A 19562-nucleotide genomic window follows, 5' to 3' on the forward strand; every position below is an offset into this window, starting at 1 on the left:
CGCCCCTTGGCGCCCGCCGGAGCCGCCGCCCGCCGCCTCGCCTCGCCGGAGGTTGACCCCGCCCCGCCGCCGGTTTTTCTCGAAAAACCGTTCGGTTTTCCGTCGGTTTTTCGTTCGGTTTTTTTAGATTTTTTAATAGATCGGTTTTTTCGGTTTATTTATTTAGCGAGCGTTCGCTCGTTCGTTCGTTTTAATGAACGCGTTCATCGTTTAGATCCAGATAACGAACGTTCGTTCGTTAATCTGTTCATCGTTTTTCTTTTTCTCGGATTTAATCCGCGATTTTTCTGATCGCGATTCCTGGTCCGATTTTCGTTCTAGTATAACTTTTCGCTCGTTTATCGGAATCAGGCGATTCAAGCGCCTGGAGTTTCATCTCCAAACTCTCTTTCCGATTAACCAACTCAAACAAGTTTTTGCCTCTGTAAAATTTCCCTAGATCCAGAATAGTAAACGAAGCCTGTTTCTTTTGCCATTTGTCTTTCGTGGTTTCATTCGATTCGGTTCTTTTTTTGCCAACCGGAGTTCTTAAGTTGAACTATCTGGTTAGATATCTTATTTGAGTTTTACCTGTGCATTAGTGGAGTACTTATTGTATGCTTGTTTGTTTGCGATAGAGTACCCGGAGTGCACCGCTTGCTACTTCGAATCACTAGGTTTCACGGATCATCAGCAAGGCAAGTAACACGTTGATCATACCCCGTATTACCCAGTTTTTATTGCATTAGATTAATCCTCACACATTGCATGATTATGATCTAATCAAATTGTGGGTTTGGGAAGTAGTTGAGGTAGTACATATTACCTGTTTATTATCAAACCTTTGGGAGTTACTTCTACGTTTGCTTATTATGCCATGCTATGCTAGTAGACGTGGATTGGGTGAGTGAAATCCACGACAGATGTGAGATTGTTAAATTAATGGTTTATCTAAGGTGGCAACTTAAATACACATCTGGGTGGATTGAGGCACCTGGGTATTCCAGCGATTGCCTGTTTTTCTTTATGGACCGCCACCCAGGCTCAAAGGGATCATGAGATTATTCATGCTAGAAACTTCCGTGTGCAGCCACAAGCTACTATGGGCTCTAGCATAGTTGACTAAGTTGTGCAAACTCTTACAGTGGTAGACTAGCAGATGTAGGGGAAAGTAGGTGTAACGGTCTACCCGATCGTAAGGTGCTAGCACTTTTGAAAGACTATGTCTCGGTCATCTGTTTCTCAAACATCATGTAGTGCGAGAATCCCAACGGAGGAGATCGAGTCTTGTGGGGAAAAGTGCGTAAACCTCTATAGAGTGTATAAACTAATCATGGTTAGCTGTGTCCCCGGTTATGGACATCTTGAGTATCTAGTACTTGGATTATCATGTGAATCTCATCATGTTACTCTAATTAGTTTTGTTGGGTTTTAATGATGATGCTTAATTGGGATTGAGAGGGTGTCTACACTCTCAATGTTTAACAACTACCATGATAGTTAAATAAAATTTATTCCTTTGCAGTAGGGAAAAATTGGCTTTACGCAAAACTGTAACCATAGAGCTTTCCACCAGCCAAATATGCATATAGTATAGCCTATATCTTTTATTGCTCTCTATGTGTTACATTGCCAGCATATTCCATGTGCTAACCCGTTTCGGGCTGCAACGTTCATGTTGCAGACTTTTCAGACGACAAGTAAGGTGCTTTTAGGTCCCAGTTCTATACTCAGTGATGCCATTGGAGTTGATGGACTCACTTATCTTCCAAGCCTTCCGCTGTTATCGTCATTAGATGGCCTTAAGCCATATTTATTGTAATAAGTTCTCTTTTGAGACACTCGATGTAATAAGTGTGTGATTGCTACTCCGTTATAAATCCTTCCGAGTACTGTGTGGTGTCAGCATTACTGATCCAGGGATGACACCTGAGCACAGAGATTGGTCCGTTTGAGGTCTGGTCGCTACAAAATTGTTGTATGAGATGATCATGTTTTGTTGAAGTTATCGGCAACTGGCAGAAGCCTTATGGTTGTATCTTTATTGCATAAGATGCAAGCACCAAATAATTGCTTTACTTTATTGCTATGCGATAGCAATAGTTGCAAGAGCAATAGTTGGCGAGACGACCATATGATGACACGTTGATAGAGATCAAGATGATGGAGATCATGGTGTCATGCCGGTGACGATAGAGATCATGACGGTACTTTTAATTGACATAGATACAAATACTCTACTAGGATGATGCACAAGAAAAGGTCAAGATAGCTCAGTTGGTAGAGCAGAGGACTGAAAATCCTCGTGTCACCAGTTCAAATCTGGTTCCCATCGTCTCACTGGCCGACCTTGACCCCTGTTATTTTTGGGTCATATCTAGTATTCAGAGTTTGCCTCGATTTGGTACCGCTCGCGCTTGGACCAAGCCATCACCAAACACTGAACCGGATCTTGAAAACGGGACTGAACTGAATCCGACTTCTTGGTAGCCCAGTGGCTTTTGGTCCCCATCGGAAAGTGCTGAATGGATTGCTCCTTGCCCAACGACAAAAAGAAAGAAATTTAGGAGATCAAAGGCGCAAGATGATCATGGCCATATCATGTCACATTTTTTGATTGCATGTGATGTTTATCATTTATGCATCTTATTTTGCTTAGTTCGATGGTAGCATTATAAGATGATCTCTCACCAAATTTCAAGGTACAAGTGTTCTTCCTGAGTTTGCATTGTTGCCAAAGATCCGTCGTGCCGAGACACCACGTGATGATCGGGTGTGATAAGCTCTACATTCACATACAACGGGTGCAAGCCAGTTTTGCACACGCAAAAAACTTGGGTTAAACTTGACGAGCCTAGCATATGTAGATATGGCCTCGGAACACTGAGACCGAAAGGTCGAGCATGAATCATATAGTAGATATGATCAACATAGTGATGTTCACCATTGAAAACTACTCCATCTCACGTGATGATTGGACATGGTTTCGTTGATATGGATCACGTGATCACTTAGATGATTAAAGGGATGTCTATCTAAGTGGGAGTTCTTAGGTAATATGATTAATTGAACTTTAATTTATCATGAACTTAGTCTTGATAGTATTTGCATATCTATGTTATAGATCTATACACTAGTAGAAAACAGGGCTTTGGTCATGGGGCAGTTTTCACATTAGTCCCGGTTCAGTCAAGAACCGGGACTAACGTGAGCATTTATCCCGGTTCGTGCGGCTAAGGCATTAGTCTCGGTTCACCTGGGCCCTTTAGTCCCGGTTCGTGCCACGAACCAGGACTAAAGGGTGCGATGCCCATTAGTCCCGGTTGGTGGCACCAACCGGGACTAAAGGTTAGACCTTTAGTACCGGTTGGTGCCACCAACCGATACTAATGGGTTTTGAGACATTAGTACCGGTTCATGGCACGAACCGGTACTAAAGGTCCCATTTTCAAACTCTCCCCCCCATGGATCGCCTTTTCAGTTTTAGAAAAAACAAAAGAAAATGATGGAAATGTAAAAAAAATAAAATAAAATAAGTTTCCCATGTGATATGTGGTCTACTTGTTGGGAAAATTTACAAATATGAATTTCGACTTTATTTGCAAAATCTCTCTGGAATTTGTAAAATGGGCATAACTTTTGCATACGAACTCGGATTAAAAAAAATTATATGAAAAATCATCTACTCGAAAAGTTACATTCAAATTTAACTGGGGGTACCCCGTTAAACATTTTCAAAATCCTCAAAAACCTAATAGAAAAAAAGTTACGGGGCTTTTAAGATCTAGAGTGGAAAAAATCAAAAAAATTACTAGTCAAATCTGGTCAAACAGTGGTCAAACTATCGTCAAACAATGGTCAAACTAATTATTCTAGAATATTAGTGTTACTAAATAATTATTTCAGTTATTTTGAATTTTGGTCAAATCTGGTCAAACTGTGGTCAAACTAATTATTCAAGAAATATTAGTGTTACTAAATAATTATTGTTTTTTAAAACAATAGTTTCAAACTCAAACAATGAAATGTGTCACTTCATGCTCAAGCAAAATTCATGAAGGTTAATAGGATTGACATCTTACTATTGTCAGGAAAACAACAAGTGCAGACTTGGAAACGAGAGAGAATAGAACCCGGAAGTTGATTTGACCATGGTGCATTATATCCTACTCATGCTTTCATTCGGTGTTGATTTAATTTTAATGCATTTCATGACTGTTGTCGCTCTCTAGCTGGTCGCTTCCCAGTCTTTTGCTAGCCTTCACCTGTACTATGTGGGGATATTGCTTGTGCATCCAATTCCATAACCCCAAAGTTATTCCATATGAGTCCACCATACCTACCTATATACGGTATCTACCTGCCGTTCAAGTAAATTTGTATGTGCCAAACTCTAAACCTTCAAATAAACATTCTGTTTTGTATGCTCGAATAGCTCATGTATCAACTAGGGCTGTCTATATCTTCCATGTTAGGCGGGTTATTCTCAAGAGAAGTGGACTCCGCTCCTCACTCACGAGAAAATGGCTGGTCACCGGGATGCCCAGTCCCATGCTTTATGCAAATCAAATCAGAATAATTGCAAACAAAACTCCCCCGAGACTGTTGTTAGTTGGAGGCACTCGTTGTTACGAGCAAGCCATGGATTGAAGCTTGTTGGTGGAGGGGGAGTATAAACTTTACCATTTTGTTTGGGAACCGCCTATAATGTGTGTAGCATGGAAGATATCGCCATCTCTTGGTTGTTATGTTGACAATGAAAGTATACCGCTCAAAATATTATTCATATCTATTTCAAAACCGAGCTTTGGCACCTCTACAAATCCCTGCTTCCCTCTGCGAAGGGCCTATCTATTTACTTTTATGTTGAGTCATCATCCTCTTATTAAAAAGCACCAGTTGGAGAGCACCGCTGTCATTTGCATCCATTACTGTTAGTTTACATTGAGTATGACTTGACTGGATCTCTTTTACCATGAATTACAATGTCTAGTCAGTCCTTGATCTTTAAAGGTGCTTTGCATTTATATTTTGCGGTCTCAGAAAGGGCTAGCGAGATACCATCTTGTTATATCATATCATAATTGTTTTGAGAAAGTGTTGTCATCCGAGATTTATTATTATTGCTCGCTAGTTGATTATGTCATTGATATGAGTAAACATGAGACCTAAATGTTATTCTGAATATGGTTAGTTCATAATCTTTGCTGAAAACTTGAATGCTGGCTTTACATACTTACAACAACAAGAGCAAACAGAGTTTGTAAAAGTTTTTATTTATCACTTTCAATTTATCAACTGAATTGCTTGAGGACAAGCAAAGGTTTAAGCTTGGGGGAGTTGATACATCTCCGTCGTATCTACTTTTCCAAACACTTCTTCCCTTGTTTTGGACTCTAACTTGCATGATTTGAATGGAACTAACCCGGCTGACGCTGTTTTCAGCAGAATTGCCATGGTGTTATTTTTGTGTAGAAATAAAAGTTCTCGGAATGACCTGAAAATCAATGGAGAATTATTCTGGAATATATAAAAAAATACTAGAAGGAAGATCCATGTCAGTGGGGCCTCCATCTGTCCACGAGGGTGGGGGGCGTGCCCTACCCCCCTGGGCGTGCCCCCTGCCTCGTGGGCCCCCTGACACTCCACCGACCTCAACCCTGACTCCATATATTCACTTTCGGGGAGAAAAAAACCAGGAAGAAGGATTCATCGCATTTTACGATACGGAGTCGCCGCCAAGCCCTAAACTCTCTCAGGAGGGCTGATCTAGAGTCCGTTTGGGGCTCCGGAGAGGGAAATCCATCGCCATCGTCATCATCAACCTTCCTCCATCACCAATTTCATGATGCTCACCGCCGTGCGTGAGTAATTCCATCGTAGGCTTGCTGGACGGTGATGGGTTGGATGAGATTTATCATGTAATCGAGTTAGTTTTGTTAGGGTTTGATCCCTAGTATCCACTATGTTCTGAGTTTGATGTTGCTATGACTTTGCTATGCTTAATGCTTGTCACTAGGGCCCGAGTGCCATGATTTTAGATCTGAACCTATTATGTTTTCATCAATATATGAGAGTTCTTGATCCTATCTTGCAAGTCTATAGTCGCCTACTATGTGTTATGATCCGGCAACCCCGAAGTGACAATAGTCGGGACCACTCCCGGTGATGACCGTAGTTTGAGGAGTTCATGTATTCACTATGTGTTAATACTTTGTTCCGGTACTCTATTAAAAGGAGGCCTTAATATGCCTTAGTTCCCGCTAGGACCCCGCTGCCACGGGAGGGTAGGCCAAAAGATGCCATGCAAGTTCTTTTCCATAAGCATGTATGACTATATTCGGAATACATGCCTACATTACATTGATGAATTAGAGCTAGTTCTGTGTCACCCTAGGTTATGACCATTACATGATCGATCGCATCCGGCATAATTCTCCATCACCGATCCATTGCCTATGAGCTTTCCCTATATTGTTCTTCGCTTATTTACTTTTCCGTTGCTATTGTTATCGTCACTACAAAACACCAAAAATATTACTTTTGCTACCGTTACTACTACTATCATATTACTTTGCTACTAACACTTTGCTGCAGATATTAGGAGGAATGTAGAACTTGATAAGGTAATCGTACCTTCTCCTGAATTGGAAAGTAGTTCATCACAGAAATCAGTTCTAGTGATCTCTACACCAATTAGTGAGGAAGCTAATGATGATGATCATGAAACTTCAAATCAAGTTACTACCAACCTCGTAGGTCAACCAGAGTATGGTCCGCACCAGAGTGGTATGGTAATTCTATTCTGGAAGTCACGTTAGTAGACCATGATGAACCAACGAACTATGAGGAAGCAATGATGAGCCCAGATTCCGCAAAATGGCTCGAGGCCATGAAATCTGAGATGGGATCCATGTATGAGAACAAAGTATGGACTTTGATTGACTTGCCTGATGATCAATGAGTCATTGATAATAAGTGGATCTTCAAGAGGAAGATGGACGCGGATAGTAGTGTTACTATCTACAAAGCTCGAATCGTCGCAAAATGTTTTCGACAAGTTCAAGGTGTTGACTACGATGAGATTTTCTCACTCGTATCGATGCTCAAAAGTCTGTCCGAATCATGTTGGCAGTTGCCGCATTTTATGAAATATGGCAAATGGATGTCCAAACTGCATTCCTTAATGGATTTCTTAAAGAAGAGTTATATATGATGCAACAATAAGGTTTTGTCAATCCTAAAGGTGCTAACAAAGTGTGCAAACTCCAGTGATCCATCAATGAACTGGTGCATGAAGGAAATATGCCCTAGATGCAATAATAATGTTATTATTTTATTTCTATATCATGATAAATGTTTATTATTCATGCTAAAATTGTATTATCCAGAAACATAATACTTGTGTGAATACATAGACAAACTAAACGTCACTAGTATGCCTCTACTTGACTAGCTCGTTAATCAAAGATGGTTATGTTTCCTAACCATAGACATGTGTTGTCATTTGATTAAACGGGATCACATTATTAGGAGAATGATGTGATTGACATGACCCATTCCATTAGCTTAGCACCCGATCGTTTAGTATGTTGCTATTGCTTTCTTTATGACTTATACATGTTCCTATGACTATGAGATTATGCAACTCCCGTTTGCCGAAGGAACACTTTGTGTGCTACCAAACGTCACAACGTAACTGGGTGATTATAAAGGAGCTCTACAGGTGTCTCCAAAGGTAAATGTTGGGTTGGCGTATTTCGAGATTAGGATTTGTCACTCCGATTGTCGGAGAGGTATCTCTGGGCCCTCTCGGTAATGCACATCACATAAGCCTTGCAAGCATTGCAACTAATGAGTTAGTTGCGAGATGATGTATTACGAAACGAGTAAAGAGACTTGCCGGTAACAAGATTGAACTAGGTATTGAGATACCGATGATCGAATCTCGGGCAAGTAACATACCGATGACAAAGGGAACAACGTATGTTGTTATGCAGTCTGACCGATAAAGATCTTCGCAGAATATGTGGGAGCCAATATGAGCATCCAGGTTCCGCTATTGGTTATTGACCGGAGACATGTCTCGGTCATGTCTACATTGTTCTCGAACCTGTAGGGTCCGCACGCTTAAGGTTTCGATGACAGTTATATTATGAGTTTATGAGTTTTGATGTATCGAAGTTAGTTCGGAGTCCCGGATGTGATCATGGACACAACGAGGAGTCTCAAAATGGTCGAGACATAAAGATTGATATATTGGACGGCTATATTCAGACACCGGAAGTGTTCCGGGTGATTTCGGAGAAAACCGGAGTACCGGAGGGTTACCGAAACCCCCCTGGGAGAAGTAATGGGCCATATGGGCCTTAGTGGAGAGAGAGAAGGGCAGCCAGGGTGGGTCGCGCGCCTCCTCCCCCCTGGTCCGAATTGGACTAGGAGAGGGGGGGGGGGGGGGGCGGCGCCCCCCTTTTCCTTCTCCCTCCCCACTTCCTTTCCCCCTCCTAGTAGGAGTCCTACTCCTACTAGGAGGAGGACTCCTCCTTGGCGCGCCAATAGGGCCGGCCGGCCTCCTCCCCTTGCTCCTTTATATACGGGGGCAGGGGGCACCCCTAGACACACAAGTTGATCCACGTGATCGTTTTCTTAGCCGTGTGCGGTGCCCCCTTCCACCATAACCCTCGATAATATTGTAGCGGTGCTTAGGCGAAGCCCCGCGACAGTAGAACATCAAGATCGTCACCACACCATCGTGCTGACGGAACTCTTCCCCGACACTTTGCTGGATCGGAGTCCGGGGATCATTATCGAGCTGAACGTGTCCTAAAACTCGGAGGTGCCGTAGTTTCGGTGCTTGATCGGTCGGGCCGTGAAGACGTACGACTACATCAACCGCGTTGTGCTAACGCTTCCGCTGTCGGTCTACAAGGGTACGTAGATCACAATCTCCCCTCTCGTTGCTATGCATCACCATGATCTTGCGTGTGCGTAGGAATTTTTTTGAAATTACTACGTTCCCCAACAGTGGCATCCGAGCCTAGGTTTTATGTGTTGATGTTATATGCACGATTAGAACACAAGTGAGTTGTTGGCGATATAAGTCATACTGCTTACCAGCATGTCATACTTTGGTTCGGCGGTATTGTTGGACGAAGCGGCCCGGACCGACATTACGCGTACGCTTATGCGAGACCGGTTCTCCCGACGTGCTTTGCACAAAGGTGGCTAGCAGGTGTCAGTTTCTCCAACTTTAGTTGAACCGAGTGTGGCTACGCCCGGTCCTTGCGAAGGTTAAAACAACACCAACTTGACAAACTATCGTTGTGGTTTTGATGCGTAGGTAAGATTGGTTCTTACTTAAGCCCGTAGCAGCCACATAAAACTTGCAACAACAAAGTAGAGGACGTCTAACTTGTTTTTGCAGGGCATGTTGTGATGTGATATGGTCAAGACATGATGCTAAATTTTATTGTATGAGATGATCATGTTTTGTAACCAAGTTATCGGCAACTAGCAGGAGCCGTATGGTTGTCGCTTTATTGTATGCAATGCAATTGCGTTGTAATGCTTTACTTTATCACTAAGTGGTAGCAATAGTCGTGGAAGCATAAGATTGGCGAGACGACAACGATGCTATGATGGTGATCATGGTGTCGCGCCGGTGACGATGGTGATCATGACGGTGCTTTGAAGATGGAGATCACAAGCACAAGATGATGATGGCCATATCATATCACTTATATTGATTGCATGTGATGTTTATCTTTTATGCATCTTATCTTGCTTTGTTTGACGGTAGCATTTTAAGATGATCTCTCACTAATTATCAAGAAGTGTTCTCCCTGAGTATGCACCGTTGCGAAAGTTCTTCGTGCTGAGACACCACATGATGATTGGGTGTGATAGGCTCTACGTTCAAATACAACGGGTGCAAAACAGTTGCACACGCGGAATACTCAGGTTATACTTGACGAGCCAAGCATATACAAATATGGCCTCGGAAAACGGAGACCGAAAGGTCGAGCGTGAATCATATAGTAGATATGATCAACATAGTGATGTTCACCAATGAAACTACTCCATCTCATGTGATGACCAGACATGGTTTAGTTGATTTGGATCACGTAATCACTTAGAGGATTAGAGGGATGTCTATCTAAGTGGGAGTTCTTTAGTAATATGATTATTTGAACCTAAATTTATCATGAACTTAGTACCTGATAGTATCTTGCTTGTTTATGTTTGATTGTAGATAGATGGCCCGTGTTGTTGTTCCGTTGAATTCTAATGTGTTCCTTGAGAAAGCAAAGTTGAAAGATGATGGTAGCAATTACACGGGCTGGGTCCGTAACTTGAGGATTATCCTCATTGCTGCACAGAAGAATTACATCCTGGAAGCACCGCTGGGTGCCAGGCCTGCTGCTGGAGCAACACCAGATGTTATGAACGTCTGGCAGAGCAAAGCTGATGACTACTCGATAATTCAGTGTGCCATGCTTTACGGCTTAGAATCGGGACTTCAATGACGTTTTGAACGTCATGGAGCATATGAGATGTTCTAGGAGTTGAAGTTAATATTTCAAGCAAATGCCCGGATTGAGAGATATGAAGTCTCCAATAAGTTCTATAGCTGCAAGATCTAGGAGAACAGTTCTGTCAGTGAGCATATATTCAAAATGTCTGGGTATAATAACCACTTGATTCAATTGGGAGTTAATCTTCCAGATGATTGCGTCATTGACAAAATTCTCCAATCACTGCCACCTAGCTACAAGAGCTTCGTGATGAACTATAATATGCAAGGGATGAACAAGACCATTCCCGAGCTCTTCGCAATGCTAAAAGCTGTGGAGGTAGAAATCAAGAAGGAGCATCAAGTGTTGATGGTCAACAAGACCACTAGTTTCAAGAAAAAGGGCGAAGGGAAGAAGAAGGGGAACTTCAAAAAGAACAACAAGAAAGTTGCTACTCAAGAGAAGAAACCCAAACCTGGACCTAAGCCTGAAACTGAGTGCTTCTACTGCAAGCAGACTGGTCACTGGAAGCGGAACTGCCCCAAGTATTTGGCGGATAAGAAGGATGGCAAGGTGAACAAAGGTATATGTGATATACATGTTATTGATGTGTACCTTACTAATGCTTGCAGTAGCACCTGGGTATTTGATACTGGTTCTGTTGCTAACATTTGCAACTCAAAATAGGGACTACAGATTAAGCAAAGATTGGCTAAGGACGAGGTGACGATGCGCGTGGGAAATGGTTCCAAAGTCGATGTGATCGCGGTCGGCACGCTACCTCTACATCTACCTTCGGGATTAGTATTAGACCTAAATAATTGTTATTTGGTGCCAGCGTTAAGCATGAACATTATATCTGGATCTTGTTTGATGCGAGATGGTTATTCATTTAAATCAGAGAATAATGGTTGTTCTATTTATATGAGTAATATATTTTATGGTCATGCACCCTTAAAGAGTGGTCTATTCTTATTAAATCTTGATAGTAGTGACACACATATTCATAATGTTGAAGCCAAAAGATGCAGAGTTGATAATGATAGTGCAACTTATTTGTGGCACTGCCGTTTGGGTCATATCGGTGTAAAGCGCATGAAGAAACTCCATACTGATGGACTTTTGGAACCACTTGATTATGAATCGCTTGGTACTTGCGAACCGTGCCTTATGGGTAAGATGACAAAAACACCGTTCTCCAGTACTATGGAGAGAGCAACAGATTTGTTGGAAATCATACATACAGATGTATGTGGTCCGATGAATGTTGAGGCTCGTGGCGGATATCGTTATTTTCTCACCTTCACAGATGACATAAGCACATATGGGTATATCTACTTAATGAAACATAAGTCTGAAACGTTTGAAAATTTCAAAGAATTTCAGAGTGAAGTTGAAAATCATCATAACAAGAAAATAAAATTCCTATGATCTGATCGTGGAGGAGAATATTTGAGTTACAAGTTTGGTGTACATTTGAAACAATGCGGAATAGTTTCGCAACTCACGCCACCCGGAACACCACAGCGTAATGGTGTGTCCGAACATCTTAATCATACTTTACTAGATATGGTGCGATCTATGATGTCTCTTACTGATTTACCGCTATCGTTTTGGGGTTATGCTCTAGAGACGGCCGCATTCACGTTAAATAGGGCACCATCAAAATCCGTTGAGACGACGCCTTATGAACTGTGGTTTGGCAAGAAACCGAAGTTGTCGTTTCTGAAAGTTTGGGGCTGCGATGCTTATGTGAAAAGGCTTCAACCTGATAAGCTCGAATCCAATTCGGAGAAATGTGTCTTCATACGATATCCAAAGGAAACTATTGGATACACCTTCTATCACAGATCCGAAGGCAAGACTTTTGTTGCTAAATTCGGAAACTTTCTAGAGAAGGAGTTTCTCTTGAAAGAAGTGAGTGGGAGGAAAGTAGAACTTGATGAGGTAACTGTACCTGCTCCCTTATTGGAAAGTAGTACATCACAGAAATCAGTTTCTATGACACCTACACCAATTAGTGAGGAAGCTAATGATGATGATCATGAAACTTCAGAACAAGATACTACTGAACCTCGTAGATCAACCAGAGTAAGATCCGCACCAGAGTGGTACGGTAATCCTGTTTTGGAAGTCATGCTACTAGATCATGATGAACCTACGAACTATGGAGAAGCGATGGTGAGCCCAGATTCCGCAAAATGGCTTGAAGCCATGAAATCTGAGATGGGATCCATGTATGAGAACAAAGTATGGACTTTGGTTGACTTGCCCAATGATCGGCAAGCAATTGAGAATAAATGGATCTTCAAGAAGAAGACTGACGCTGACGGTAATGTTACTGTCTACAAAGCTCGACTTGTCGCAAAAGGTTTTCGACAAGTTCAAGGGATTGACTACGATGAGACCTTCTCACACGTAGCGATGCTTAAGTCTGTCCGAATCATGTTAGCAATTGCCGCATTTTATGATTATGAAATTTGGCAGATGGATGTCAAAACTGCATTCCTGAATGGATTTCTGGAAGAGGAGTTGTATATGATGCAACCGGAAGGTTTTGTCGATCCAAAGGGAGCTAACAAAGTGTGCAAGCTCCAGCGATCCATTTATGGACTGGTGCAAGCTTTTCGGAGTTGGAATAAACGCTTTGATAGTGTGATCAAAGCATTTGGTTTTGTACAGACTTTTGGAGAAGCCTGTATTTATAAGAAAGTGAGTGGGAGCTCTGTAGCATTTCTGATATTATATGTAGATGACATATTACTAATCGGAAATGATATAAAATTTCTGGATAGCATAAAGGGATACTTGAATAAGAGTTTTTCAATGAAAGATCTCGGTGAAGCTGCTTACATATTGGGCATTAAGATCTATAGAGATAGATCAAGACGCTTAATTGGACTTTCACAAAGCACATACCTTGACAAAATTTTGAAGAAGTTCAAAATGGATCAAGCAAAGAAAGGATTCTTGCCTGTGTTACAAGGTGTGAAATTGAGTAAGACTCAATGCTCGACCAATGTAGAAGATAGAGAGAAAATGAAAGATGTTCCCTATGCTTCAGCCATAGGATCTATCATGTATGCAATGCTGTGTACCAGACCTGATGTGTGTCTTGCTATAAGTCTAGCAGGGAGGTACCAAAGTAATCCAGGAGTGGATCACTGGACAGCGGTCAAGAACATCCTGAAATACCTGAAAAAGACTAAGGATATGTTTCTCATATATGGAGGTGACAAAGAGCTCATCGTAAATGGTTACGTTGATGCAAGCTTTGACACTGATCCGGAAGATTCTAAATAGCAAACTGGATACGTGTTTACATTAAACGGTGGAGCTGTCAGTTGGTGCAGTTCTAAACAAAGCGTTGTGGCGGGATCTACATGTGAAGCGGAGTACATAGCTGCTTCGGAAGCAGCAAACGAAGGAGTCTGGATGAAGGAGTTCATATCCGATCTAGGTGTCATACCTAGTGCATCGGGTCCAATGAAAATCTTTTGTGACAATACTGGTGCAATTGCCTTGGCAAAGGAATCCAGATTTCACAAGAGAACCAAGCACATCAAGAGATGCTTCAATTCCAACCGGGATCTAGTCCAGGTTGGAGACATAGATATTTGCAAGATACATACGGATCTGAATGTTGCAGACCCGTTGACTAAGCCTCTTCCACAAGCAAAACATGATCAGCACCAAAGCTCCATGAGTGTTAGAATCATTACTGTGTAATCCAGATTATTGACTCTAGTGCAAGTGGGAGACTGAAGGAAATATGCCCTAGAGGCAATAATAATGTTATTATTTTATTTCCTTATATCATGATAAATGTTTATTATTCATGCTAGAATTGTATTATCCGGAAACATAATACTTGTGTGAATACATAGGCAAACTAAACGTCACTAGTATGCCTCTACTTGACTAGCTCGTTAATCAAAGATGGTTATGTTTCCTAACCATAGACATGTGTTGTCATTTGATTAAACGGGATCACATTATTAGGAGAATGATGTGATTGACATGACCCATTCCATTAGCTTAGCACCCGATCGTTTAGTATGTTGCTATTGCTTTCTTCATGACTTATACATGTTCCTATGACTATGAGATTATGCAACTCCCGTTTGCCGGAGGAACACTTTGTGTGCTACCAAATGTCACAACATAACTGGGTGATTATAAAGGAGCTCTACAGGTGTCTCCAAAGGTAAATGTTGGGTTGGCGTATTTCGAGATTAGGATTTGTCACTCCGATTGTCGGAGAGGTATCTCTAGGCCCTCTCGGTAATGCACATCACATAAGCCTTGCAAGCATTGCAACTAATGAGTTATTTGCGAGATGATGTATTACGAAACGAGTAAAGAGACTTTCCGGTAACGAGATTGAACTAGGTATTGAGATACCAACGATCGAATCTCGGGCAAGTAACATACCGATGAGAAAGGGAACAACGTATGTTGTTATGCGGTCTGACCGATAAAGATCTTCGTAGAATATGTGGGAGCCAATATGAGCATCCAGGTTCCGCTATTGGTTATTGACCGGAGACATGTCTCGGTCATGTCTACATTGTTGTCGAACCCGTAGGGTCCGCATGCTTAAGGTTTCGATGATAGTTATATTATGAGTTTATGAGTTTTGATGTACCGAAGTTAGTTCGGAGTCCCGGATGTGATCACGGACATAACGAGGAGTCTCGAAATGGTCGAGACATAAAGATTGATATATTGGACGGCTATATTCGGACACCGGAAGTGTTCCGGGTGATTTCGGAGAAAACGGGAGTACCGGAGGGTTACTAGAACCCCCCAGGAGAAGTAATGGGCCATATGGGCCTTAGTGGAGAGAGAGAAGGGCAGCCAGGGTGGGCCGCACGCCTCCTCCCCCCTGGTCCGAATTGGACTAGGAGAGGGGGGCGGCGCCCCCCTTTCCCTTCTCCCTCCCCACTTCCTTTCCCCCTCCTAGTAGGAGTCCTACTCCTACTAGGAGGAGGACTCCTCCTTGGCACGCCAATAGGGCCGGCCGGCCTCCTCCCCTTGCTCCTTTATATACGGGGCAGGGGGCACCCCTAGACACACAAGTTGATCCACATGATCGTTTTCTTAGCCGTGTGCGGTGCCCCCTTCCACCATAATCCTCGATAATATTATAGCGGTGCTTAGGCGAAGCCCTGTGACGGTAGAACATCAAGATCGTCACCATGCCGTCGTGCTGACGGAACTCTTCCCCGAAACTTTGCTGGATCGGAGTCCGCGGATCGTCATCGAGCTGAACGTGTGCTAAAACTCGGAGGTGCCATAGTTTCAGTGCTTGATTGGTCGGGCCGTGAAGACGTACGACTACATCAACCGCGTTGTGCTAACGCTTCCGCTGTCGGTCTACATGGGTACGTAGATCACAATCTCCCCTCTCGTTGCTATGCATCACCATGATCTTGCGTGTGCGTAGGAATTTTTTTGAAATTACTACGTTCCCCAACAGTGCAAGCATCTTGGAGTTGGAATAAACGTTTTGATAGTGTGATCAAAGCATATGGTTTTATACAGACTTGCGATGAAGCCTGTATTTACAAGAAAGTGACTGGGAGCACTACAACATTTCTGATAAGTATATGTGAATGACATATTGTTGATTAGAAATAATGTAGGATTTTCTAAAAATGTCAGGACCCCGATTCCAAGTCACATCGATCTAGCCGGTAACACCTCATATCACTTTGCGGCCTCACGCACGGTATCCCACGGGTGTCGCCTTACCATGGCCCGGGACCGTTTGCGCCTTTTGGCTCACGTATATGATAGTGTCACTAGCATCCATATGACAGAGAACCCGGGCCGACATGGCTAGTCGTGACCCAAAGCGGCACAGACCTATGGAGACAGGCATACATGAATCACATCGAACATGTCGGTCATCAGCGAGTGATTCTGGGCTGTAGCACTGGGCTAACAGGACTCCGGGGAACCCGGGCTGTAGCAGGCTAGGCAGGACTCCGGATATCACCGCGTGACATTTCCCCGAAGGGACAGACATTGGAACGAAGTGAAACACATGACGGCCAGTCAAGTGTCCTGAGCAGTAGTGCTGGGCTAGCAGGACTCCGGTGAACCGGGCTGTAGCGGACTACTATGGCTCGAGGAACACTAGACTACATTTCCCCATAAGAAGGGCTGCCAAGGATAAACCACTAGATTGTCGGATCCCACTCATACCAAGCATTTCAATCATACACACAATATGCCCGATATGAGTACATACAACATGACATCACAACAAAACTCTACAACTCAAGTACTTTATTTAAAGGCTCCAGAGAGCCATACATAACATGATCATACAGATAGGGGTCACATGACCCGACACTCAAGTCATACAATCATACAAGCACATGCGGAAGCAACTAGTCTGAGTACAGACTCTAGAAAGAAAGAAGGCTTCTCAAAGCCTGTCTATCTACATAGGGCCCTCCATGGCCATAGTCACTCGTCGACGTCAAGGTCAATGTAGAACCCATCGGAGGGGGCGGTGTTGTCGTCTGAAAACAGTAACTAAGCAAACATGAGTACAAAGGTACTCAGCAAGTCTTACATCAGAACCTACTATACATGCTTGTTCTCGAGAAGGTGGTGGGGTTAATGCAGCAAGCCAGCTTTGACTCTTGGCTAAGCTATCCTACGGAACCTCACCAGTAAAATAGTTTTCGCACACGAGTCCACTACTCACCAATACAATACTCCACCGGGGATCCTCCCTCGTCATCCTACGAGAGGGCCATCTTCGGTACTCACACTTATCTTGAGTCTTTTATTAGTACCCATTAACTTGTCTATAAACTGTATAGGCAACCAAGTAGTCCTTTACCGCAGACGCGGCTATTCGAATAGTTTTATACCCTGCAGGGGTGTACTTCTTCATACACGCTTTCACCACTTACCGCCGTTTACACGACATGTACTCGGCAACCTTGAAGCGGAAGCCCAGTGAGGGTGTCGGCCACGGCCTACCTAAACTCTTAAGTTTCTTGTCCAGGTTTATCGCCTATCCAGGTTCCATCCGCAGGGAGTCCGGCCGAGGTTTCCACATACGGCCCCGAACGATGTGAACAGGGTTCCCGAGACACCAAACGGGTGACTTGGTACACCGTGCCACGGTGTATCTACTGCAACATAGCCCACCCCTAGGGTCAGCGCTACGCACGGCCGCCAACACATAACCTACAAACACCAGAAACTATTTGCAACTCCTGGACAGAGTACTAGGGTGGTTAAGAAGCCGAGAGGGTCAATTAAGGATCCTAATGCATGGTAGTAGCTGAATCTTAAATCACACATACAGATCTCAGTTCTTAGGGACGGCCTCAATGAAACAACCCACCATGTACTCCTACATGGCCTCTCATCGATATCTTTACCAAAACATGTTCAACACATCCCTCACATTACCGGCATAAGCATTTCACTCTGGCCCATCACCCAGATGAACCAGACCTGACACAACTCTAAACATAGCAGGCATAGCAAGGTAAGAATCACATACATGGCTCAATCAACTCCTACACATGCTAGTGGGTTTCATCTAGTTACTGTGGCAATGACAGGTCATGCAGAGGATAAGGGTTCAACTACCATAGCACACAGCAGTTTGAATCGCATTGTCTTAATGCAGTAAACAAGAGCAGAAGCGAGAACATGGGTTTGTATCGGAATGATCAATGGTTGCTTGCCTGATGGAGTGGTAGTGGGATACTGCCCTTCAGTTGGATACTCATGAATATCCTCGGAGGCAGAACCTACCACGAAGAACACATCGAAACACAATCAACACGTGACGATATGCAACAATATGATGCATGCTATGACATGGCAATATGAATGTGTCTTGGCCTAATGCAAGTTATAATAGAAAGGAATGAACTCATTTGAATCAAAGATTCAAATATTAGCTCATTAAACATGGCCTTAATAGTGCATTTCCTTATTCAGGTTAAACAGCAAGGTAAACTTGTTTTGTCATGCATGAAACCATTACAGATGGATAGATTGATTTTTTCTGATCATTTTTCATATATAACTCTTTGCATTTGGAGCTATGGTTGATTTTCTATGATTTTTAGAAGTTTTAACTATTTTCTGGAAATTCCTGAATAAAAATAAATCCAGAAAATGCATTACTGCGTCAGCATTGCGTCATGCTGACCTCAGCAGGTCAAAGGCGCCAGCCCAGGTCAAACCTGACTGGTGGGCCCCTTCTGTCAGCCTCTCAGCTAATTAACAGGATTAGATTAACACTAATTAGCTGTCAGTGGGGCCTGGGCCCACATGTCAGTGACTGATTTAATTAAAATTAATTAAAACTAATCCTAAATTAGTTAGCAGACCGGCCCCACCTGTCATAGACTCAGGGGGGTCTACCTGGGCCCACCCAGGAGTCAAACTGGGTCAAACTCGCCGGCGACTCGACGCCGGCGAGGCCCGAGACGGTGGCGCAGCTCGGAAAACGCCCACAGGGCACGGGCGAGGCCGTTCTTGGGCTTGTTGGAGAGCTCTTGCAGTCGCGCATCTAGTGGTGGTAGAGGCCGGGCCTACGGTGGCTGGAGACGACGACGGCGAGCTCCAAGGCGGCGGCCGGAGTTCGGCCATGTGCGGGGAGTGGGCTGCGGCATGCAAACACGGAAACTGAAGCGCTAGCGAGGCACTACGCGATGCGGCAAGCATGTTGCATAGCACGGGAGGACCAAATGGTCGCCGGAGCGACGCCGGAGCGACGCCGGCGACGAGCTCGAGCGGAGACGAGCTTCGGCCATGGTGGAACTATGGCCTAGAGGGTGCAAACGCGTGGGAAAGAAGAGGGGAAAGGCGGGGGAGCTCACAGGGAGGTCGATGAGCAGCTCAGTGGGCTCGAGAGCGAACGGAGCGAGGCGAATCGATGAACGGCGTCCGGCGGGTACTGAGGTTGAAGACGGCGCGATAGCGGCGATGCAGGGCCTCCGGTGAAGTGTGGCTCGGTGGGGAGGGCCAGGGCGTCGTGGCGGAGCGATTTGGCTTGTCGGAGGGGCGAGGGGGTGGCTC

The sequence above is a fragment of the Triticum aestivum genome, chromosome 4A (genome assembly GCF_018294505.1).
Source record: "Triticum aestivum cultivar Chinese Spring chromosome 4A, IWGSC CS RefSeq v2.1, whole genome shotgun sequence".
NCBI classification, from domain to species: domain Eukaryota; kingdom Viridiplantae; phylum Streptophyta; class Magnoliopsida; order Poales; family Poaceae; genus Triticum; species Triticum aestivum.